This window comes from Rhinolophus sinicus, chromosome 13 (genome assembly GCF_057876585.1).
Source record: "Rhinolophus sinicus isolate RSI-liver-muscle chromosome 13, RSI-T2T, whole genome shotgun sequence".
Lineage (NCBI taxonomy): Eukaryota > Metazoa > Chordata > Mammalia > Chiroptera > Rhinolophidae > Rhinolophus > Rhinolophus sinicus.
The window spans coordinates 50,168,985-50,194,292 of NC_142513.1; the positions used below are offsets into that span (position 1 = coordinate 50,168,985).

At 42.9% G+C, this 25,308-nt stretch overlaps 1 protein-coding gene and 1 non-coding gene across 10 annotated transcripts in view; both read right to left on the reverse strand.

Annotated features, from left to right (window-relative positions):
* Nucleotides 1-25,308, reverse strand: part of TJP1 (tight junction protein 1) — a 195,550-nt gene that overhangs the window by 107,384 nt on the left and 62,858 nt on the right. The window lies entirely within an intron of this gene.
* LOC141568372 (small nucleolar RNA SNORD113/SNORD114 family) lies at nt 19,991-20,065 on the reverse strand. Its single transcript, XR_012491516.1, has one exon. It is a non-coding gene; the product is annotated as a small nucleolar RNA SNORD113/SNORD114 family (small nucleolar RNA).

The following is a 25,308-nucleotide window of genomic DNA, read 5'->3' on the forward strand; positions in this document are numbered from 1 at the left end:
GGGAAACTGGACAAGGGAGTTCCCTGCATTTTTATAAATAAAATTTATTCTTATTATGTAAAATTACAATAAAATTGTACATTATAACTATATGTAAAGGTTAGATAAAGAGAAACAGACCCTTTACAGCAGCTCTGTTTTTGCCCACAAGCTTCATATGTAACACAATGGCCGTGCCATAAAAATTGAATAAGAGGAACTGATTCCCTGTGGTTCCTTATCAACACATCAAAACTAAAACAAATACCAGTACATTGTAAAAAAAAAAAAAAATCAAAGCTCTATAAAATGTAAATTTCCAAGGTTACTCAATGTGCTTGTTTTCGGGATCATGAAAGCAATTTCCTTACATCAAAACCCAAGCGTCTGAAATGAATATCCTTTCTGAGCACGCTCTTCTGCATCCCACGATAACAGTGAGCTGCAGGACACACCTAAGGAGCAACAGTGCGTGCGTGTGCAGTGCTGGGAGGTGGTCACTGTACCTTCACCAACCAGCAGACAGCCATGAGTCATGAATAAGGGCATCGGTATGTCACAGGGCTGTCACTCAGTTTATAACACATAGCAGAGTGACAGGCCCTTTCTCTCGTCATGCTACTTTCAAAGGAAATCGTATCATCATTTGGAAAAAATATATTTTACCAAACTCTACATCCAGGTGCAAAATGAAATATTCTTCATGTGTAGAAAACATAGAAATACAAGACGTATATAAAAATATACAGAAGTACAAAAAGCTACCAACAAGATAGTCTACGTACTGGCTTGTGCAATAGGGTGTATGGTGGCCCCCTACAAGGTCTGTCCACATCCTAACCCTCAAACCTATGAATGTCATCTTTGTTGGAAAAAGGGTCTTTACAGGCTTCAGGTAAGGAGACTGACGTGAGAAGATCATCCTGGATTCTCCCAATGGGCCCTAAACCCAACGACAAGTGTCCTTAAAAGAGTGAGGCAGAGGGAGGGCTGACAGAGACAGAGGGAAAGGGATGTGAAGATGAAGGCAAAATGGGAGAGAAGAGGCCACGAGCCAAGGATCACTGGGAATGCTGGGGCAGCCACCGGAAACAGAAAGCGGTGAGGGCTGCATTCTCCCCTAGACCTTCCAGAGGGCGTATGGGCTGCCAGACTTGGGATGTCCGGCCTCCAAAACCGTGTGGTGATTTGTCATTGCAGCCACAGGAAACTGACACACTCCTTTTTCCAGGGACTACAATCCACTCACCTGCCAGTCAAAGCAAAGCATGAAAACCACTCTCCTTTAAGTTCAGGCCAAAAACAGATCTCCAAAATACTGGAGGACACAAGCTACCGTATTCCCCCGAAAATAAGACCTAGCCAGACCATCAGCTCTAATGCGTCTTTTGGAGCAAAAACTAATATAACACCCAGTCTTATATTAATTATATTATTATTATATTACATATTATATATAGTATGTTATATTATATTATATTATATTATATTATATTATATTATATTATATTATATTATATTATATGCAGTCTTATATTATAGTAAAATAAGACTGAGTCTTATGTTAACTTTTGCTCCAAAAGATGCATTAGAGCTGACATCTGGCTAGGTCTTATTTTTGGGGAAACAGGGTACCCAGAGTCTAGTTTATGCAAGTACGAGACCTCCAAACTAACTTTGAATCCAGAACAAACAAGAAACAACCAAATGGAAAGGTATTATTGAGCAGCAAAAACAAACAAAAAGCAAAACGAAACTTAGAAACAATTTTTAATTATTGTCAAAGGGAAGCAATTCCACCAAAAAATTAAAGAAATAATTCCTTTCATTAATAAGCATTCTGCAAAGAATGAGAATAAAATCGATGAATATGAGTTAAGCTGTTATTTTTACTAGATACCAGAAATGCTAGTTTAGATAAACACTACCTTCACAAAAGTATGAAAATATTGAAACACAGCATCAAGGAATGCACGGACCCATATGAAAACAAAGAGACAAAAATTATTATCTTGTTACTATTTATTAACTTTTTATTTATTCAAGAAGACCTGAATAAACTGAGACATACCCAGTTTATTGGGTGGAAGACTAAATACTGTAAGATACAAGTTACTCTCAAGTTTGTTGAGAGATTGACACAATGCTCTTTTTTATATTGTTTATTAATGTCTTTTTTCCATTTTCTCTGTTTTCTGGTGTCCTTTTGACTTTGAGTGAACATATTAGCTATTGAGGATATTAATCCATTTTCTGCCTTACTTATCGAAAATATTTTCTCAGCTCATGTCTTTTTCTAGTAAAAAATTTGATGTAGTATGACTTAGCAATCTTTTTTTTATTTTGAGCTTATTCTATTGCATTTAAAACTCCTCTTTTCCGCCCCCCATCATTGTCTCCAGATCTGGTCAGTTTTCTCTTCTATATCCTCTGGCTTATGTCTTGTTTAATTTTTAACATTTTCCTGAAAGAGACCAAGGATACATTGAATAAACATGTGAATTGATGAATTTAAAGGTTTAAGTTCAATAACTTTCCAAGTTGCTTAACTGTTCATAATTTGTTATCTCCTGATGGCTTCCAATGACAAAGATTTTATGTGTATATAACCTCCAAGGATACAGTGTTTCAATAGTTGTCTTTTAAATATTATGAGGCTTGAAAGGAATTTAGAAGTCATAGAATCCATGTCCCTTATACAAATAAGGAAAAAAGGAACCAGAGGTTAAGTGACTCATCCAAAGACTTGGTGGGAAAGACAAAACTGGAAACCAGCATCTTTGGATTTCTGTGGTGTGTCACATTTTAACATGTGGGGTTTCAATCCTAGCAGACGTGGGCTTCCACTCTGACCCTCAGTTTCTTCACTGATAAAATAGAAACAGAACTATGTGCCATTTGAAGTTATTTGGAGGGTTAGAAATAACACAAACCCTGGCATAGGAGAGATGGTTAATATATGGTGGTTATCGTGATGCTACACTGCTCCAAATTCATTAATATACCCAAATATAATTCCTAGTTTTACTGATTTTTCACTTACAATAGCTCAGTGAAGTTTACCCTCATCAGGCATTAAAATATGTGTCCTAATATAAAATGGTCTTTTTGGAGAAGTATATCATCTTGTAAGACTTAGCCTGCTTTGCTCAATTTGGTTGTAATCCTTATCATATACTGCATATTTTATTTATTATGTCATTATAAAATGTAAATTATTTTAAAAATCTAACATGATAAAAATGTATGTTAATATCAGAAGAAAAAAACCACTACAATCATTTTATAGACGGGACTATTAAGCAAAGCAGCCTCAGGAAATTTCAAAATGCTGCAGCTACAAAGCACAGGATGATATGCTACGTTATCAGTCAGAGACACTTACTAACCACCCATGTAGGTAGGCAATTCTGTTGGAAAGGACACAGATGATGGATATAATTTGTCTACCCTTAGTTTTACAAATTAAACCATAATATGGTATATTTTCAGTTAGGGACGCTTACTTACCAAGTATTGCTTCATTTCTGAGATTATTATTATCAGAAAGTGTTCTGTCGGCAACAATGGTTTTATTTCTTTTAATTCTCAAATTACCAATGTTTATGCTTTTGATTTTTTGCTGAACGTGTCTGTATGAACATTCCCATTTTAATCTTTCAGGTGGAAACAAATATACACAAACAATATAGTCCATCTCGTTTCCGAAAGAACTGATTTGAAAGACAGTGTGAATGGAAAAACAGCTTTAAAATACAGGAGATATACTCAAAGCAAAGACATTCTTGCGGAGTTTATACAGTGACATAATGTGACAGCCGATAACAATCCAAACGGTTTCAGTCAACATGGTATTTCAATTTTCATCCTTAAGATGGAGGTTTTATTTATGCCAAAATCACAGTATACCTAAAATTTGGAAGAAAAAGAAAAAAATGCAGTACAGCCTGAGAGGCCAGCTAAGAGGTGGGTGGTTAGGTTTTTAAAATTTTTTATCAGTTGATTTTTTTCTCCAGGTATTTTTTTAAATTTGTTTTCCAATTACAGCTGACATACAATATTATATTAGTTTCAGGTGTACAGCATAGTGGTTAGACATTTATATAATTTAAGTAGCGATCCCCCTGATAAGTCTAGTACCCACCTGACACCACACATAGTTATTACAATATTATTGACTATATTCCCTGTGCTGTACTTTACATCCCTGTGACTATTTATATAACTGGCAATTTGGGCTGTTAGATTCTAAAGAATGAGAAAAATGTCCTTTTCCTAAACCCCACTGTTAAGATCAGCTCTGACATATCCAAACGGAGTATCAGATGGCTATTACCACGATCTCATTCACGGGTCTATGTGGACCATCTAATTTAGAAAGCAAATGGTTTTGTACCGTACCTGTCCCCCTATGTTGAGAATTAAATGAATTTTATGGTTGGCTTTTATTTTTGCATTTATATTCGATGAGTTTATGTCTCCACAAGAAAATATCCTGGGGGTGGGGGGAGAAGGGTGTCAATTACAGCACTTCTCCAAAGGTGTTTGGCTACCAACCAAAAGAAGCTCTAGGCACAGCCACCCTTCTTGCAGGCAGGCAGGCCATGTGTCATCCGGCTGTGCTCCTGGGCGAGTCCTGTCTCACACGTGACCCTGCACTGCCGTCCATACTGGAGTCCTTGCTTCGGGACGCGCCCAAGACCCGCCTACATCCTACACTCTGACCTTGGGAGGGGGTGCTCCCATCCCTCACTCCCCCCGGGAACCTGGTTATCTGCGGCAGCGGCAGGTGCCTTCCCTTCTCCCTGCTGGTACCAGGGTTCCAGACAGCACAGCTGAAATGACAGGACACCTCTGTTTCCCCTTCCTTCCTCAAGCCATCCAGAGACACCTCAGATGTACACAGCTCTTCTTCCGTGTCTAGGAAACGCTTCACTCTTGCTGTAGGATAACCCAAGGATGCCCATTGTTCGTTCGCGCTCTTGGTTTGTGAAGTCATAGGAGAATACTGCAGGTGGAATGCCAGATATCTTCTGTTTTTTCTGAAAGTCAATCTCGACAGGACAGAAGATGCCACTTGCGTGTTGTAGAAAAGCTCTCACAGGGATTTTAAAAAATAGCTTTATTGAGATATAAGTCACATACCATGAAAGTCACCCTTTGAAAGTGCACAATTCAGTGGTTTTTAGTATATTCACAAAGTTGTGCAACTACCTCCATTGTCTAATTCCAGAATGTTTTCAGGGCCCCATGAAGTACCTCATACAATCACTCATACACACAATCACCTCAGTCACTCCCCAGGGGGCCCCTCCCCAACCTCCTGGTCTCTGGCCAGTTACCTACTTCCTGTCTCTATGCATTTGCATTTTCTGAACACTTCATGGAAATGGAATGCTAGCGTATGTGGCCCCTTGTGACCGGCTGTAGCGTATTCAAGGTTCATCATGTGTAGCATGTCAGACGTTTATTCATTCTTGTGGTTGAATGGTGTGCTTTTGTATGGATGGAGGTCACCTTTGTTTGTCCCTCAGCAGTTGATGGGAGCTGGGGTTACTATGAAGCAACGCTGCTGTGACCGTTTAGGTGCAAGGTTCTGTGTGGACACGCTTTCCAGCCTCTTACGTATATACCCCCAGGACTGGAACTGCTGGCTCACATGGTAACTCTCTGTTTCACATTTTGGGGAGCTGCAAACTTTTTCCACAGCACTGCACCGTTTGACATCCACGCCAGCATGCACGAGGGTTCCAATTGCTCACCTTTCTGGTCAACACTTGTCCTTGAAAAAGTGTAACTGAACAAGCCTTGACGATGGCCGCCCTAGTGGGTGTGAGGTGGGAGCTCCTCTAGCTTCTGATCTGCAGCCCCTGATGACTACAGATGCTGAGTCTTCTCATGTGCTTCTGGGCCATTGGAATATCTTCTCTGGAGGAGCGTCTCAAGTCCTTTGCCAGTTTTTAATGAGTTGTCTTTTTAGGGTTGACTTGTAAGTTCTTCATATATTCTGGATATGAGACCCTTATTGGACATATGATTTGCCAGTATTTTGTCCCGTTTTAGGAGTTGTCTTTTCACTTTAATGGCGTCCTTTGAAGCACACGAGTTTGTAACATTGAGGAAGTGCAGTTCATCTATTTTTTTCTTTTGTCACCGTGCTCTTGGTGTTCTGCTTGAGAAACCATTCTTCTTCCAGGGTCATGAAGATTTACTCCTGTGTGTTCTTGTAAGAGCTTTATAGATTCCAGTCTCACATTTAGGTCTATAATCCATTTTGAGTTGAGTTTTGGGTACAGGGTGAAGTCGGGCTCCAACCTGATTCCTTTGCACGTGGCTACCCTGTTGTTCCAGGACCGCTTGTTTCACTCCAAGTGATTTTTACGTGCGCCTCTAGTTAAGAACCACAGAATTCTAGTCCAACACTTTCAGCATCTTCGTGTCACAGGTAAGAAAGGTAAGGCCCAGAGAGATGAAGCTAAAATTACTCTGCATTTGGAATAAAGGCAGTTACAGGAAGGGAGAAAACTCGACTCCTACTTTATAGAACTTCCAGGCATTGCAATGCAGCATGTTCAGAGCGGAAATACACACGTGGTGTGGGATCACAGAGCAGGCGCTGGTGAAACCACTGCCTGGTGAATTAAGCTAAGATTCACCAGGGAAGGTCATTCCACATAGAAAAAAGCCTTTGGATTGGAATGTGGTGGGAGACACACACAGTCACCAGTGCGGTGAGACCTTAAATTGGGGCAAAAAGGACAGGGAGTGACAGCAGAGCCAAAGGAAGGCCAAAGTGCAGAGGGCCTGCATGTAAGGCTGAAGACCTGGCTGAGTTTGCCCTTCTCTGGTGGGCAGTGGGGAGTCACCCCAGGGGGGTAGCAGGAAAGTGACACCCCTAGATCTGCTGGCGATAAGGATGGTGGGTCACAGGAGGCTGAGTCTGGAGGAAGGTCTCAGGCGATTCTTGCAACATTTCATGACAAGGACCCTCCAGCAGAGTGCTCACCCCACAACCAGCTCGCAGACTCCGCTGGCAGATACATTAAGTTTGACTAGAGTAGTGTTTTTGAAACGCCGTGAACTTGATTGGGGAGGAAGGGGAGGCAAGCTCCTTCTGGGGTGCCACAACCCCAACACTCCCTCTTTAGGTGTGGCCAGGCAGAAGCATCCATTTATGTCACCGGCCTGGACCCTGGAAGCATTTCAGTTTGCGACCTGTGCCTCAACTAAGGTGGTGACAATATAGACAATTAGAAAGCGGACGGACACTGGCTTCATGGGATGAGGGTCACCCCTGCACTGCAGTGGGATCACAGAGCAGGCGCTGGTGAAACGACTGCCTGGTGCGTTAAGCTAAGATTCACCAGGGATGACACAGCTTTTGCTGAACTTGCCACTTCCACAGCTGGCGCTGCTTCCGCCCGGTCTCCCGCGGCAATATTAAAACACATAAAGTCTTTCAAAGGGTCTTGTCCACTGTGCTTTCTTTCCTGCTGACGGTTGAAGACAGGAAAGCTATAGAAAGCAGCCCCTGTGGTTTTCTGGGAAGCACAGTTTCGTTTCAACTACAGGCTGTACCTTCCACCGCTGTGTGGAGATTCCGGGGCTAGTCCGTGATGTGGTATTGACTTTCATTTGTCTTACATGGGTAACACTCCAAAGATTTCTCTCTCTGAAGATTATAAAGATGTGCATTCGTTCCAAGAGCATCCTTTGCTTTCTTCTGAATCTTGTTTACCCACGTCCTTCTTTCAGAGTGTAAGTTCCTTGAGGGGAGGGGCTGGGCATCTCCTTTAGCTTAGTGACCTGAGAGCTCTTGAGGTTCCGCTGGAGGAGGTGGTTATTTTGGGAACTGGACCGGTTTCCTGCTGTCAGGACCGTTATCTACAAGCTCTTCTCAGCTCCAGTTACCCTTGGCCCCAGGGCCAGGTTCAATGCCACAGCACTCTCACCAAATGAGAGGAATAAAAGCAAAGGAAGGAACCCGGCATCTGACCCCTGAGGGTTTCAAGATCTTTTTTGTGGTTCTGGTATTGTGTCTTTGAGTTCCTGCCCATCTTATCACTCTCCCCATGTTTCTTTTTTTTTTTTTTTTTTTCATTGTTTTTTTTTTTTTTTTAATTTATTGGGGTGACAATTGTTAGTAAAATTACATAGATTTCAGGTGTACAATTCTGTATTACATCATCTATATATCCCATTCTCCCCATGTTTCTTATCAATTAGCAACATGGGGTGCTTTCTCACCTACAAATCCTTTATACTTGGCACCGTTTTTTTTCTTTGCCTTACTGGGTACCGAGTGGTAAATATTTGTGTGCTGTTTATTATCGGTTTGACAAACACCGATATTTTGTTTGTAACTCTCTCTTCTAAAATTAAATATATATGTATATAATAAAAAGGAAACAGGAGGCAAAATTAGAAGGCTTAAAATAACCTCTTTTTCTCCTTGTCCAGGAATGACAAAAGAGGGCCCTTCCAACTCTGTAACTCGAAGATTCAGGAAACCATGACGCCTCACTTGAGCCAAGATCTCCCGAATCTGTTTGAGTTGGAATCTACAAATGAACCTGAACAGGATAAGCAACATGTAACAAGACCAGGACAAGATCAGATGGTTGTTTTCCTTGGTCCTGGCCTCACAAATCAACAGCCCTCCCTCTGCAAGGATAAGAACCACTCCATGAGCAGTTACCAACAGAAGCGAATGCCGAGAAGATACGGACGTGTGAATCCAGAGCCTAAGCACGAGGGGAATGAAGCGGGTGATTCTTCCAAATACTAAGTAGCGTAAACTCTGCCGGCGATTCCACTCATGGGACATTCTGCTCTGCTGGGTCCAGTGCAACCCCGAAATCCAGTTTCCCCCAAAGAATGGGCTACAGTTTCCTTCCACTTCTGTGTAACTGCTACATGGAAAATTGCGGTGTCTGGAAGGACTGGGGGCCTCGTACGACAAGATCATGTTCAGAGGCAGCACATTTTTTATTTGTAAAAATTATATTAATCAATATTTATCAGCTAAGTGAATGAGTTAATGTTTCTAAATATGAGGAACATCTGAAAACCTCTGCATATACCCCGAAGAATACAAATATACATAGGAGCCTGGGCAGCAAGGAAGGTTGGAAAAGATACACACACGTCCAGCAAGGTCGCGTGCAAAGTCAGAGCCAGGAGTCAGAACCAACACAACCATACATGCACCTGGCCCTCAAAAGCCTCAAAAGTTGATGGAGAAAGAGGAAGGAATGAAGAAAAGAAGTGAGGGAGTGAATGAGAGAGACAAACAGAAAAGCGAAACAAACAGAAGCAGAGGGATGAGGAGAAACATGAATCCAGTCCAGTTCAGATCAATTCAAACCGCCAGGTGTTGTGCTAGAAACTGGGGACACAAGATATTTACAAAGAGAAGTGATCTGCCCTTGACTGGTAATGAGACAGAAATAAATCTGCAAATAACAACTGCAAATGTATGCTTTCACCACGGGCACTTGGAAGAAAGGAAACATAAAGCTGACATACACTTGGATGTAAATACAGCTTTAAGCATTTTTTATTTTTCTTTCAGTGATCTGACACCTTCTCCTTTTCAAAAATAGCAGAGTGCTAACTCCGTTAAATTTTCTCTTTGAAATTTGCGTTGGTCTGCCATGACTACGTGCGTGTCACCAAGTTCTGCCCCCCTACATTCCTCTTCCTTCTGGCAACACCCACCTAAATTTCAACACGTTTTTCCCTCACAAATTTAGCATTAGCTTCAGCCATTAGCTATATTTAGAGCTTGCCTTCACCCTTAGTGGAATATAAAGGGTAGCCGCAATAACAGGTGTGTTTTGTTGATAAAGAAAAAGTGTCCCTTTTTAATCAGTATGTTTAAACATGTCATTTCTGTATTTGAGCATGGCTTGGACAGAGCAGGGTAGGAAGACGACTCCACACTGGTGGGAAAACAAACAGGCATTCTTCAGCTTATTATGTGAACTCCCCACACAGCGTATCTTGTGGAATTTGTGTGGGATCGTATTTACTATATTACAAAAGCCATCCTCAGTGTGTATTTTATGCAGGAAAAAAACAAACAAAAACAAAACAAAAACCAGGCTGCATTCTATAAGTCAAATGTCACGTCAGAAAATAGTATTCTGGAATGTTTGGGAAGCATTCCAACATTTCTGATCTATTGGAAAAATATAATTTGCCTTTCACAACACCAAAACAACTCCAAGGGTGAGGTACATTTAATAAAAATAAAAAAGCCTGCAAAATCCACTGAACTGGGCTTATGACATGTACTGAGAACCAATAATATAAAGTATGTACTGTATCAAATGTACAAAATGGAAAGGGCCATTTCTGGTGGTACTGGAACTCCCCTGGACATCAGACGGGCTTGTCTACAGCCAATATTTAGAACTTAGGCATTTCACTGCAAACACAAATGGCAATTGACAAGCAAGAAATCAACGGGGGGAAAAAAAGAATTCTCTATGTGACAACCATCCCAGAAGGTGACAGGGTAAAAGTGGGGACCTGTTTGTCCCAATGTGAAAGCAGGCGCCCTGGAAGAAGGCATCCCACAGCCAGCTGTTCACGTGGTATGTTGTCTCAGTATGTAAAAGATTAGTTTTAGACATTTTTAAGAAGAATTAGCAGAGGATTAGGGTCTTAGAGCCTAAGTCCCTCTTTAATTTTCCAGGTATTAAAAAGAGCTGGTCAGTTACAAGGTAGATCATTCTGCCCAGCGGTTGTGAAAGGCTTAGGATAAAATGCAAAACAGTTGCTGAGGAGGCTTCTTTCCCTTTTTTGGTGTTCTGGCTTCGTATAAAATCGCATGAGCTCTAACACTGGGCCTGTGTGTGCAGCAAAGTGACAAGGACAGGCTAAGCTGGCTGTGCTGTCACTGAGTCGGGGAACGCTGGCTCTCCTGTCACTCCCCAGCCACGCACACAGCAACGCGCAATAAACGCCAATGGAAAGGAAGCAAGGGAATGAAAAAAATAAATCGAGGCAATGAAACGGCTCACGACGTGTGGCACTGCACGTACTAGGTTCCCAGTGTTAAACGAGAACGTGAACCTTCTAAGTAAAACAGCCCCAACTTAAGATTTTTCAAATTTCCTTTAGAAACCAGTTCTGAGGACAATAAGACAAAGATTTTTGCTCCTGCTAACAAACTTCGCAAAACTTTAGAAAGCAAGTTTTACCATGGGGGAAAAAAATCTGAAAATAGAGTCGTGAGTAGAAAGTAGCCCTTGCAGATAAAACAGATTATAAAGCTTCAATATCAAAACAATTTGGGATTGGAGAAGAAATAAACAATGGATCAAAATAAACGATTAAAAATGTTGACGCGAAGTCAATTTAATATAAAGGTACATGATAAAGGTATATTTTGTTACCATCAAGGTAGCATTTCAAGAAAAGAGATTACTTAATAAATGTGTTTAATGCAACTGGGTAGCTATCTCGAAAAAATAAAGCCAGATTCCTCCCAATCTTATTTGAAAGTGAATTTTAGATGAATCAGTTTCTAAACGTAAAAGTGAAGCCATGAGAGAAAGTGTGGGTGATGAGTGAGCACGCAAACATCAAGGCCGGGAGAGACGGTCTCTTTCTACCAGGACGTAACCCTCAGAATCAAACAACCAACAGGGGAAGTATGTGCAACGCAGACATAAAGGGCTAACTTCCTTAATTCAGAAAGGGCTCACTCAAACAAGTGAAAGATCAATACACCAACAGAATAATGGGGAATGCGTACAGAAAATTCACAGAAGAGAAATACGAATCTCAAAAACAAGACAGAAATCATACAAAGAGGCTCAATAGCACACACTCTGTAAGAGGTAAAATCAAATAAACCATGAGATACTGTTTATTTCACCCACCACAAGGCAAAACCCTGGGGAAGGCCTGGGGTCACCCACTGACACCCACTGACACCGCTGAGGGGAATCTGGGTAAGATGTTAATATTTCTGGGGAACGTGGCCATGTTTAAGAAAAGTTAGGAAACACGTACGCATATTCTCACCAAACTCTGGACCACAGAGAATTTATCCTATAAACATACTACCATGATCTGAGCTTCTGCTCCAAGGTCAACGCTGTGGAAGGCACAGGGCTGCCGGCTCTGTGATCAGGTTGAACCACATACCCCACGGACACTGCCCATGACACGCACTCATGACGCCCTCCTTGTCACATCAGATGGACACGCTAGAGACATCACACAATTAGAAAGCTCCCTGCGTGGCCCTAATGACCTGTGAGCTCCCTCACTAGGCCCGAGCACCCTTTTTAAAAAATGTGTTTCTAATTATAAGGCTCCAGCATCATAAAGGCAGGACGACACCCTTCTATCTTTCCTATGTAATACTTATATAGCCCAGAGCAGGCCCGCAAAATAACATCTGTTGAATGAATGAACAAATGAATGAATGAATGTGTAAAGGAGGTAAGTCACCACCAGGAAATAACCAGTAGGCAGAGTAGAGATGGGATTGAAACACGGGTGGAAGGTCAACAAGAGGGAGAGAAACAAAACGTTAGAACAGTTGTCTAATACATTTCATGTGCATCTTGCGTATAAATGCTATTTTTTCTTAAGGACGTGAAATTCTCTTACAAAACACAGGGCCACGCGAGGAGACAGCAACACATCTCACCAACTCAGCAGGTGGGGTTAGAGTTGATGAACCCAAAGATGCTGAGTCTTGGGAGACTCACTTGTTAAGTAACTACGGGCCTGCAAACAGGCAGGCTGGATGGATTGCGCCCCTGGGAAAGTGTCTGGAATGAACACAGAAAACCGACGGTCGATTCCCCCTTGTAGCTTGCAGCTGAACGCTGACCTGAAAAGGAGAGCCTGCCCTCCAGGTTTTACATAACGTGCCCTTATCCATTCCTGTCAGGGGAACTGTCCTCGCAAGGGACTTCCTCAGTGACACATCCTGCTGGAGGACTCGAGAGGAAAAGTTTGAACTGAGGCCAAATGCAAAGGGAAGGACGAGGAAGGACGGGGAAATTAATACACCGAACACGGTTACTGACTGATATATTCAGAGAGAGGAAACCACGGCTGTGCATGTGTCACACCTGCCCAAAGTCACGCGGGAACTCACCGGCTTTCCTCCTCCAGCTGGACCTTCTCCCACCACCGACTCATGCGGGCTTGGGAGGCGGGAAGAAGCCACTTCTAAGAGCTGTGCTCTGAGCACTGCGGTATTGTGACCAGACAGAGAGGAGGGAAGACACCCCTCTCCAGGAGACACTGAACACTCCGACTGCTGGTAATTGAAGCCTCTGTCTGCAGCTCAAGGCTCACTTACCCAACTTTTGGGTTACTTCCCGTACACGTCTAAGAAACCATGCAAAACAGGAAACGAGGTCAAAGGGAGATACTTCAAATACTGTGCGAGTAACGGTCAAATTAGAAGATGTTTAACAATGTACAAAATATTACAGAATCTAGAAATGTATGTAGTTGGTTTTCTGGCTGTCGTAGCTAATCACCCCCGTTCTTCCATCCCACCGAGAGCTAAATCTCCCGCTTTCACCCCTGGGCAATCCCCTCCCCTCGGACGCCGTAGAGGCGGAGCTCTGGCGACTTCTGAGACCTCATTCTGAGGAATAAGCTGCCACCGGCGCCTCTTGGAATGCTTGCTGTGGAGAAGCCCAAATGCCCTGCCAGGCCTTCCTATGACGATGTGTACACTAGTCACACGGGCAGATGGCTGGAGAGAGACAGGTGCCAGCCAGTCAGCCCTCAGCCGGCCCAGCCCTCCCCGCAGCAGCACCACACGCGCATGTGGAGAAGCCATCCTGGAATCCTGGACGTACAGCCCAGGCGACCACTGACAGGAGTCCAAGCCAAACACTGTCTGAATGCAAGTCCATGAGCACCACCTCCGAGAACCAGGACAGAGAGTAACAAACGAGCCACCAAGTTCTGGGGTGGTTTCTCATTCAACAATGAAATCAAACTGCGAAAAGATATTAAAACAGATTTCTTGCCGTATAAGACACACGAGAAATGTCAATCAAAAAGGCGAACAAACAGTTGTTGAGTTCTTACGCTGCTGCTCGGAATAGAGGGCCTTAGAGATGCTTCTCTGTTTCCTGGGGTATTTTGAAGGAGAGCGGGTCTGAACACCCAGCAGCAGACAGCCGTGGGAACGCAGCCAGGCGGTCTGCTGGGGGAGAAGCGACCTGTGAGCGCCACAGACAACATGGTACCAGGAGGCAGTCAGCCGACGGACTCTGCCACACCACTTACCTTCCCATGCGAAACACGTCCAGCCCTGCTGTGCTTCTCTTGCAAAGTCTAGAATGCCCCAGGGTTGGGTTAGAGAGGTACCTTACCCTGTGAGCACAAACGTGGAACTACTCGTACTGTCCTAGACGATGTGGCAGCACCTTACATTCCTCACTCGCTCCAGATTTAAATCTTTTCATTGTCTTTCAATCAGAGATGATTCTCGAGCACCATGAGTTCAAATGCAAATTTAAAATATAAAACAAAGGTGAAAGCACAGACCAGAACAGAAAATAAAAAGGACAAACAAAACACAATTCAAGGAGAGTAGAACTGAAACGTATCTCAGATACTGGAGAAAGCTGGCCCTTTGCGACAGACATGAAGCCCCACAGACGTGTCATCCTTCACAAGCAGATGGGTGGGTACAGAGTCATTTTTGAGGTTCAAAGCTGCATTTGAAATGGGCCTGGCAGGATGGGTGGAATTGTACAGAAAACTGCAGGCACACACATTTCATTCAACAAGCAGTTCTGAACGTTTCTTTTGATGTCTATCTGGCAAAAGAATTTCTTATTAAGTAGACTGACTGTATTTGTCCAGATACACACTTGTGAGGGATTTCCTCTTCCAGGTTTAAACACATGAATTCTGGATATCAGTTGCTCCCAAGTTCAAAGGTGACCTCCCTCGCAGCCCAAACCTAACCCAGGTGCTGGAAACACCTTGGAGAGGAAGACACCACAGGCCGTGCTACACACACTCACTCCTGGGGGCCCCACTCCCCGGTGCCGGGGGCCACACGCTTCTTTGGGACAGCAAACCTCCTGTGACCAGTAAGTTTCTTTTCTGAATCAAATTGGAAATGTAAAGAAAACAGAGAGGGCTGCTGGCTGACGATCAAGGCAGTTTTCGGAGGCTTGGCAATCGTTTTCAGTTTCATGTTTTAATATTCTCATCTGGTAGAGCTCAAGCACGGGCTCTCCTTTTCCTCCAGGGAGGGCGTGAAGCCGGCTCCGTGCCTGGACGAGGCTCTGGGCTTTGTGGTCTCCAGGGCCTCATGGGGGCTGCTCCAAACAGGCAGTTGTCTCCTGATAAGTCTGGAAACCTTTCTGCAGATCGTTGTTTTCCATTTTGCTGAGAATAAGAAGTACGGTTGGCGTTGCACCAAGTACACCATTAGACCCAGCTCCCAACCAATAGGCTCAAAAACAAGACAAAGGGGCAGAAAGAAAAGCAGCGTTCTTCTCTCTCCCCCTCCTCATCTCCCGCCTCCTAAAATGTACCAACCCCCCGGCGAGTGTAGTGTTTAGACAAAGCTGACACTCCAGGTTCTCTTTCAGGCTGCCACTCATGACTGTCACCACCCCTCGTCACACCAAATAACAGTAGTGGAGGTGTGGCCACGTGGGGCCTGTGTCATGGCCTCCTTCCTCTCTGAAGAGTCGGGTGACAAGGTGACAGTAGGAACACGTCAGTGACGGGGCTGCAGAGCCCTGCGAAGTCCCCACCGTGTGCTGCCGGAAGCAGTCAGGCCCTCGGCTCACTGGAACTTGGTCCCCACAGCAGTCGGGAAGGAGGGCGAGCCTTACATACAGTGCACGCGATGAGAACGGGGCGTCGTCCACCACGAGACGAGCCCACAGCAGACAGCCGTCGGGGACAGTGGCCCGGCTTAGGAAAGGAAGCCGGCCTCTTCTGGAAGAGGAGAAACCTCAGCAAATCGCTGCCCACATTCTCTCGGAGCGGATGACACAGCATCACAATGAATCTAGAGTGGCGACTTCCCCCTTGGAATCCATGTTAACGAAATTCTCTCAGTCAAGTAAAAACTAGCACAATCACCATTTTAAACAAATTTAGAATAAAAAAATGTCAATTTGTTTGCAAACTTGATCGTGAGCCTTGGGGACAAAAAGTCTAATTCCTTTTTCAATGATGAATGGCTTTAAACACAAGTTAATGAGTGCATAGTGGTATTAGTATTACAATGATTAATATGATGTTTCTAATGATAAATTTATACCCAAACATCACATAAAGATACGGACACGCATATACAGCCGTAGGACCGTGGGGGTAAAGACAGTTCAGGGTTGCAAGTAGCCATTAATACCAATTAAAACAATGTTTAAAGGGTGTTGGATTTTCATTCTCCTCCTCAGTGGACAGTAGCATGTGTTGTACGTCTGCAGGCTGCTGGGGCTGCAGGAAACAAAATCCTGACTTGAGGGAGGATGAGATCTCTTCCACAGGGGTTTCCTGCTCCCCACGGGCCCACACCTGCCACGCACCCAGCAGAGCCTCGTAAGGAGCGCTGAATCGCAGCCTGGCGACCCATGGGGACTTGAAGCAAAGTGTGTACCTGCCCATTGGGTGGGCAGCTCTTGGAGCCACCGTGATCACCTGTGGCCAAGAGAAAGGCAAGACTCCAGTCTGAACTTTCAACCAATACCTGCGAGGCTGTTTAAGTGCTTTCGAGTTTGTTTTCAACTTTTATTGTGTTCCGTACCTCACTGCCGTTGAACACGACAGCCGGCCGACTCTGTTCTCTTCAAGTTATCTGAGTCCACTTTTCCACCTGTTCCAGGAATTCCTAAAGCCAACCATTTGTGCAAGGATCTGAGGACGAACTTCTCCTGGAGAGGCCAAGCTCAAGTCTGTAAATTCTCCCCCAAACACAGGCGGTGGGCTTTGGTTTTCCCACTAGGAGGAAAGTGTCACCATCGTCTCTGCGGGTTGCATCTCCAGTGACCAAATGTGTTGCTACTTCAGCCCAGACTCTGTGCCTCTGCTGCCTCATATGGCAGCAGGTGACTATTTCAATGACACCCTAAAGCCACATTTCAAATGACCCCCCGTCACGTGTGGCTGGTGGCAACCATACTGAGCAGTGCAGAAAGTTCTACTGGGTTGCTTTGCTCTACATGATGAAAGATGGGTCTGCTCGAGCTCCTGGTTAGTACAGCACACCTCCCGGCTGTTCACACACAACTGAGACTACGGAAAGGCGGAAAAGCGACCCGGACTGCTGCCCTCCATCCCTCTGAAGACTTCGGGGGCGAGGAAGCAGCGTGAACAACCTGCATGTATCTGTCCGCAGCCTCAAATCATCGCAAACCTTTCCCACCTCCCAGATGCTTACATCTCATATTTATGTGGACATAGCAAAGCCTTCAGTAACCAGGACGCCCACAAAATGGATGCATTTCAGTTCATGTAAATCTGAAGTTTCTCCTCACTTCTGCTCCAATTTTCTGTACAACGTGTCAGTTACTTTGCTGCTTTGGTCTGGCAGCATTCTGCTCTAATCTTTATAAATTCAGGATCCTGCATTAAATAAAATTCACTTTTTAAAAAATAATTTCACGTCAAGCAGTAACAGATACAAAAGATGTTAGAAGATGTGGCTTCACATTCGACTCTAGGACATAAAATGGGAGATTGCTTCCTCAATGGGCTCAAAGCTATACAACAGGGCAGACCTTAAACATGAAATGACCCCCCGGCCCCATTAATCTTTCTAAAAATGATTCTGTGACTTTCATTCTAAATCAGCTCATTCAATGGACTGCAGAAAATGGGCCACCAAATGACCAGCAGGCACATGATGTCACGCGCAGAAGAGGAAACAGGACCCAAATGAAATTGGCAACTAGTTTAAGCACAAAATTCCTCAGAGACTTAGGCGGCTGGATTAAATGTGGGGGGCAAGTTGAAGAGCTAGTGTATCTACCTGCTTAACAGAGGATGCCCCTCTCTAATTACCCTCCTCAAAGTCTAACAGTTTGAAGTGCCCTGTAGGTTAAAAAACAAACAAAAACAACTCTTGGATCAATTTGGTGAGGGTGTTTTGGAGAGGGACTAGAAATAGTTACATGGACCCCAGATTTGAGCAATCGGTGGCTCACTCCTCCGGCTGTGGCGATGATGTCATCGATGACGTCATCACTCCCCCAAAGCCTCTGACTCTGGTCTTTGCCTTCCTATTGCCCCTCCGGAGGCTGCCACTCCGAGGACTTCCAGATGGAAGGAGTACAAAGATGCCTAAAGCATTTAAATCCTTTGACATGGTTGTTTGAAAGAACTAATCTCATTAATGAAAAAAATGCATCCCCTTGAATGTCAGAACTACTGTTCTCGGTAGAAAGAACACCTAACAAATATCCTGCCCAAGCCCACGTGGACAGACCTCTATTTGATGGTACACAGCTTGAAGTCCACTGGATACAGGCCTGCTTCCTCCAACTACTGTCACAGAAATTTAATTTGGAATCTAATAAAGCAGAAGATTTTTTCCAAGCACTAGGCTTGCCTTGGGACTTAGAGTAAGGCTGGGTCCATTTCCTGCAGCTTGGAAAGCTTTCCAGTAAGAATGTTCCAGAAGGGCTTGGTGACTGTTCCGTGCAGAAAGTTCAGAGAATGCATGGAATGCAGAGTGTCCGTCTGTGTTCTTTTTGACTCTGAATTGTTTCAAGTTGCTTCAATAACATATTTACTCCTCAATGGGAGATTAACTTTGTATCATGACTGAAGGATACAATTATAAAATAAACTGTAATCTCATACATATCTGCCTCACAAGTGTCTCCTTACCTTCACACACACACACACACACACACACACACACACACACACACTTTTTAGCAGTGAAGTGGTGCTCCCGCCCTTTTAATCCTGAGACCATTTATTCTATCAATGCCATTTAATAGAAGAATGACCAAAGGACAAAGAAGATAAACAGGTATTTTGAGGCAGGGTTTCATTTCTGGCTTTAATTATGAAGATAGGCCTTTCTTTCTCTCTTTCTTCTTTAAGAGAAAAAGTCTCCAGTGATGCCGGGCTGCATTTCAATGCATGGTGACTTTTTAATAAATCTTGCACAATTTGTGCATATAGTCTATGCATAAAATATTTACAGCTCAAGTTTATGAAACAGCAGCCAAATCACGTACATGGAGCTTGACAGCCTCGTGTTTAGGGGGAAAGGGTCACAACTGAGCTCCACTGTCATGCTATTATAAAGTGACCACACGGTACGTACGACAAGTCCTGGATGTTCAAAATGTCTGGGAAAAAGTCTTTAGACCAAACGGTAAGGGCACCCCACTAAAGCATGGACATCCCGTTAACTGTTCTCTCCTTGCACAGAATCTGAAAGCAGATCTTTTCTGCTAAATTATCTGGCACCTGCTCGTTATCTGTACTTGTTGTTGCACTGAACTCGCACTAGGAAAAATAAACATCTTTTGAAAGAAAGTGATTTACAAACACATGCCTGTAATGCCTGAAGTATCCTTTTAAAATAGAGCTGGAGAAGCCTTATTCAATGGTTCTGAGCAGATGCTCTGCGGACCACTCGGGGGGTGTATTAGACCTGCAGTCCCCTACCCCCCATCCTGGCCCGCAGACCTCAGAGCCGGGACACCTACAGTTTTAATAAGCACCCCATCTCATTCTTGTGTACATTACATTTGGACAACCTCTGTTTTCCTATCTCTTCCCTTTTCAAACACAGAAACTTGAACCCAGTGGCCCAAGACTGGAGCGGCAGAGCTAGGCAGAACAATGCAATAATGAAAACATCACACGGGAGCTCTGTAATACACGTAACAGTTACTAAAAACTAGCCTGTACAAAGGCAGAATGAACAGTTACATTTTCTGCAACTATCTGACAGCAACATCTGAAGGATTTCCCATTCATTCTTTTAGTCTGCAAATCGTGTGTGTGCGCGCGCGCATGTGTGTTGGATCTTAAAGTTCCAGACACGTATTATGCGTCATCCGTGACTCGCACGCTGGCAGTTCTCATCATTGATCTACAAATCTGAACTGAATGCCCACATTCCATAGGGCATCACTGTCCTAACTACAAAAGTGCCCGCATGGTGTCTGCAAGTGAGCAGAGCTGGGACATTTGCACAAACAAGTGCAACCCGCGTTAGCCTGCCACTAGCACCATGGCTGGAGGCTAACTGACGCGCTCTAAGAGGTCTCTGAAGCTAGCCCTCTCTTCTGCTTCACACGAGCAAGAAAGACTGCACAGGAAGGCCTTTCGGCCAGGGAGGAAGGCGGGCTGGGCCGGCAAGGGCAGGGGACCACTCACGCTCACTGCCAAGTGTGCACACGGAGGGAAGGCTTCCATCGTCCTGAGTGGCAACCTTCCAAGGCAGCGCTTAACGTGAACTAGAAAGGAGAGGTGACAGGAGCCAGACGCTCTCAGGCCTGGCGGTTCCTCTCCAGAACTGCCAGGCCGACCCAGACAGGGCTGCTTTCCGTGACCCCACACCCCTCACACTCGCCTACTTTTCAGGCTCTGTTGTCGATCTGGGCCCTGCCCTCTCCCCTACGCATACTCCAAGTTTTGACAAGAAACCCCAACATTCACCAGATGTGTTACAGATTATTCTTGTACGGATGGGACAAGGCTCAGAGGGTACTGGCAACTTCCCTGGGGTCATGAAGTGAGAGTGGCAGCTACCAGGCTTTCTCCCCGCTGCCCTTTTCTCTCCCTCCTCCTTTATCAGTAAATGCTCCCCCCCTGCCCCCACCCCTCCCCATGATGCTGAGGACAGGCAACAGACGACTACCCGGCATTTTTAACCTTTAAAATAACACCAAAAACTGATACACAATCTGCCAATCTGCTTTTCTTTTCTGCTTTGGGCCAGTGACTTAAAAAAAAAAAAAGTGAGGGAGGAAAACAGGACTGACCTAGAATTGCCAACCTTTTGTTTTGCTGTCTAAGAACCTTTGGAACGATTTTATACAACATAGGAAAGCCACTAATTCCGTAAAGAGCAATTCTTGAAGTAGAATAAATTCACATTATGAAAAACACTTTATTTCTTAAATTATTATTTTGCCTCAGACTAGTAAGCACTGCATCACGTGGCTCGGTCTGCGGTACAGTCGGCCCTCCGTCACCGCAGGTTTCGTGTCCATGGACTCAACCAACTGTGTATTGAAGATATTTGAAAAAAAACCTCAGAAAGTTCCAAATGGCAAAGCTTAAGTTTGCCACGCTGCAAGCACTGCACTGGAGAATGAAGTTAATGTGTAAGCAGACCCTGCTGTAGCTCACATGCAAACAGGTCATTGCAAATACTACACCATGTCGTACAAGGGACTTGGGCGTCCACGGGTTTAGGTACCCACAGGAGTCCTGGAACCCACCCCCCCAAACTGAGAAAGGACTGTTCTTAGAAACTACTTTAGGCTGAGAAATGGAATCTATACCTCAGAGAGTCTAAATAAATAAATAAATAAATAAATAAATAAAACAAAAAACAAACAAAAGAAAAAAAGCAGGGAAAGGAGGCTTGTGAAGAGCAGGGAAAAGAGACATTTGAGACATTTCAATAAGCACAAGTTCCACTCGATAATTTTAGATTTGAAAACCCCTCATCAACTGTAATCCAGGCTTTGCCTGTTCCTTGAGCCAACACAACCAAGCTAGATGAGACGCCAACTTAAAAACATTGTGTGCATACATAAGTGTAAACATCGGTGCAGGAAAACCAGGTTACGTCAAAACCTATCGTTTAGTAAGATCCCATGGAATGTCTCTTCAAGAAGTAAAGCCACTAACCATACTTCATTACATTTTTATTAATTTAAAGTATTACTATTTTATCATTTGAAAATGTTTTGTTATTTTAAAAATTTCAAGAAATTCAGGCCAATGCTAAAAGACATGAGACAGAAACCAGTACTTAAATATTATAAAGATAATAAAAGACTTATTTTGAGAAGATGACGATTAGATTTAATATAAATGAATGAATGAATATAAGATACACAAAATCAAAATGTCAGTTATCAGCAGTCTAAAAATAAGATGAAAATGACATCAAAACACGAACTACAAAATAAGTGGTAATAACCATAATAAGAAGGGTGTGACCTATTTAAAGAAAATGGGAAAATTCTGTGAGAAATACAAAAAGTAAGATTTGAGTAAACACATACATAGTCCCTGTTTGACTCGGATGACTAAAAACTTACTTGGCCAGTTTTTCCTAAAATAATTTGTAAATTCAACAAAAGTATCCCAAAATTCATCTGAAAGAACAAACAGGCAAGAATTACAAAGAAAATTTGCAGAAGAAGTAATACTATCTGAAAATACTATCTGAAAATACTATCAGATAGTATTTTAAGCAGTGTGGCTCTGGAAGAAACACACAGACCAGAGAAGACAACCCAGAAATAAAACTTACACATATTATACAGAGATCACAAATCAATCAAATGAAATTGGGGAAGGATTATGCCAACTGGGTAGCAATTCAGATGGGAAAAAAAGGCCCCCTCATTCAAGTCCCAAAACTGAAACATTATACCATGTTTCCCCCAAAATAAGACCTAGCCGGACCATCAGCTCTAATGCGTCTTTTGGAGCAAAAATTAATATAAGACCGAGCCTTATTTTACTATAATATCAGACCAGCTTTTACATAATATAAGACCGGGTCTTATATTAATTTTTTTTCCAAAAGATGCATTAGAGCCTATGGTCTGGCTAGGTCTTATTTTCAGGGAAACGGTAAATTCTATTAGATTGGTACAAAAGAAATTGCAGTTTAAAAGGTTAAAAATAATTGCAAAAATCGCAATTACTTTTGCACCAGCCTATTAAAAAGTTTAACGACAAAAAAAATTTTAAGGTAAAAAATGTGTATGTGATATTTCTGGAAAAGAAACACCAAACTGGAAAAAATATTTGGAATTAAAAATGGTCATCAAAAGACTAAGCGATTTCCAATAAACAGACCTGTAACATTTGTATCAGATTTGCTAGTAGCCAGTCAACCAGCACAAACTTTTAGGAAGGAAATTTGGCAACATATGTAACTGGTATCTTAAGTATACTGGTACCTATGACCCAGTAATTTCACTCTGGGACTCTATCTAGCCTAAGGAAACAATTACACATAATAAAATACTGTCTGTGCACAAAGATGCTTATCACAGTGAAAAAAATTGGAGACAATGTGAAAATGCATTAAAGAGCAGTTAAATAAACTATGCAATCTTTTCACATGATGCTTGGAAACAATGTGTAATAATGTTTAAGTTTTTATGATATAATGTTAAAAAATCAAGATACTAATTGCATATTCAATGAGGGATAGAACTGTTTTTTAAATTTAGATTTATGTATATTAAAATATTTCATTAAAACATTTACTAAAATACTATATATGTATCCATTTCATGTATGTGTATGTTCATATATATATATATATATAGTGTATAAATATATTACGTATATTATTATATCACACACACCCACACCCATAACCTGTTAAAAAAACAAGGACTAGGCCAAAAGGCATTAATGTAGCATTACCATTCATTTCAAAGTATAATAATTCCCAGAGCATCCTAAAGTCCCAATTGTTTTCCCCAAAATAAAGTCATAAAAAGCCCATTATGAATTAAGTGTACATTAAATAGTCATACTTAGAACGACCAATCATTTAAAATTAAAACACAATTAATTTGTTTCCTAACATGGGTAACACGAAAACGTTCCGCATGCAAGTATTCATTGTTCCCATCTCCACCTTGTACACCCTGACAGTACACGAGGAAAACCTACGTAAGGTGTGGCTCTGGCGCAATGTTCCCAGAACTCCAGAGGCTGGAACTTCATGCGCTTTCACTTATGTCTTTGGAATGTGCCTCTGACAGAAGCACGAGAGGAATGTCCATTACAAAGGGATGTTAATCAAAGGAGTACAGAGAGGGGCTGAAAGCCCAACAAGAATAACAGGAGAATGCAGAACCCAAAGGGGCAGCAGAGACAGACTGAATGTCACCAAGTGCCATCGCTGAAAACTGCCCCCTAAAATGGTGCTCAATGGAAGGCCAAGGACTCCTGCTCCCCAAGACCAAGAGAAGGGAAATCTGTTCCCTCAGCTGGATAATCAATCCTGAAGAAAGTTAAGACGAGAGGCCGCAGAATCAAATTCATGGCATGTGTGTTTGTATTTTGCTTTACTGTAAAGTACAAGACAATCTCGGAGTGAATGCCATTTAAAGTGTCAGTAATATTTCAGAAAACCTGTCAGAATGGTCTCATCATCTGAAAGTTGAAAGATGTATCAGAAATGTATTGCATTTAAAAAAACACTTATGTTTGAGGTAAATTGATTACTCTAATTTATTAGATTTTGTTTGTGGCAGGCGTTTTTTTTTCTATTGAGATTATAAATTTGCCTCAGGTATTTTAAATGCTTAAAAATACCTATGAACATAGTTTAAAATGTTTGAGGGAAATCCAATGAACTAAAATTAAACAAGTCATAAAATAATATGCATCAAAATAAATATTCATCAATGGAATAAGCTTTGTAAATTGAAAAAGAAAAATGGGCTTTTAAAAAGTGTAACTTCCATATGCTGAGTAATATTTTTAAACACAAGTAACTACAGCAGTTCTTTGTAAGGCCAGCTTCATTTACTCCTCCCCCAGGATCTCTTGCAGGCGGACTGGGGGGCGGGGACTTCCATGTGAATCGCATGACAGGCTCTATTCCCTCCCCAGCTGTCTCCCTTGTTGAGGTCACACAGTAGTTCATCCCACCCTCCAGAGAGATGCGATGCCACAGGCATTATCAAGTCGTATGTTTTACTACAGATTTCATGGGTAATAGCAGAATTATACTTTTTCCACCTACTACATAGCAAAAAATAATAATAATAGTTTCTTCCATAAGATATCTCATTCCTTCTGCATCAAAATTCTCTTTCTGGCAGCTTCATTTTTTTCTCTTTCCTCCTCTCCCATCGCCTCTCTTCAGATAGAGTTCTGACCTCCAGCTGTGTGCCCCACCCAGCGAAATAGAAGTTGCACAGTGAACCATACAGCGGGGCCACACACACCCCCATCCCTGTTCCACCCCTCCCAGTGTAAAAGCCCAACAAAACTGGGAGGGGGGATAGAATCCTGCTGCCAGGAAGTGAAATTCCTCCCATATCATTTAAAATAAAACGATTGTTAGAAGCCCCTTGTAGCAACACGAGACCTCGGGGGGAACAGGCCATCAGAAGGACA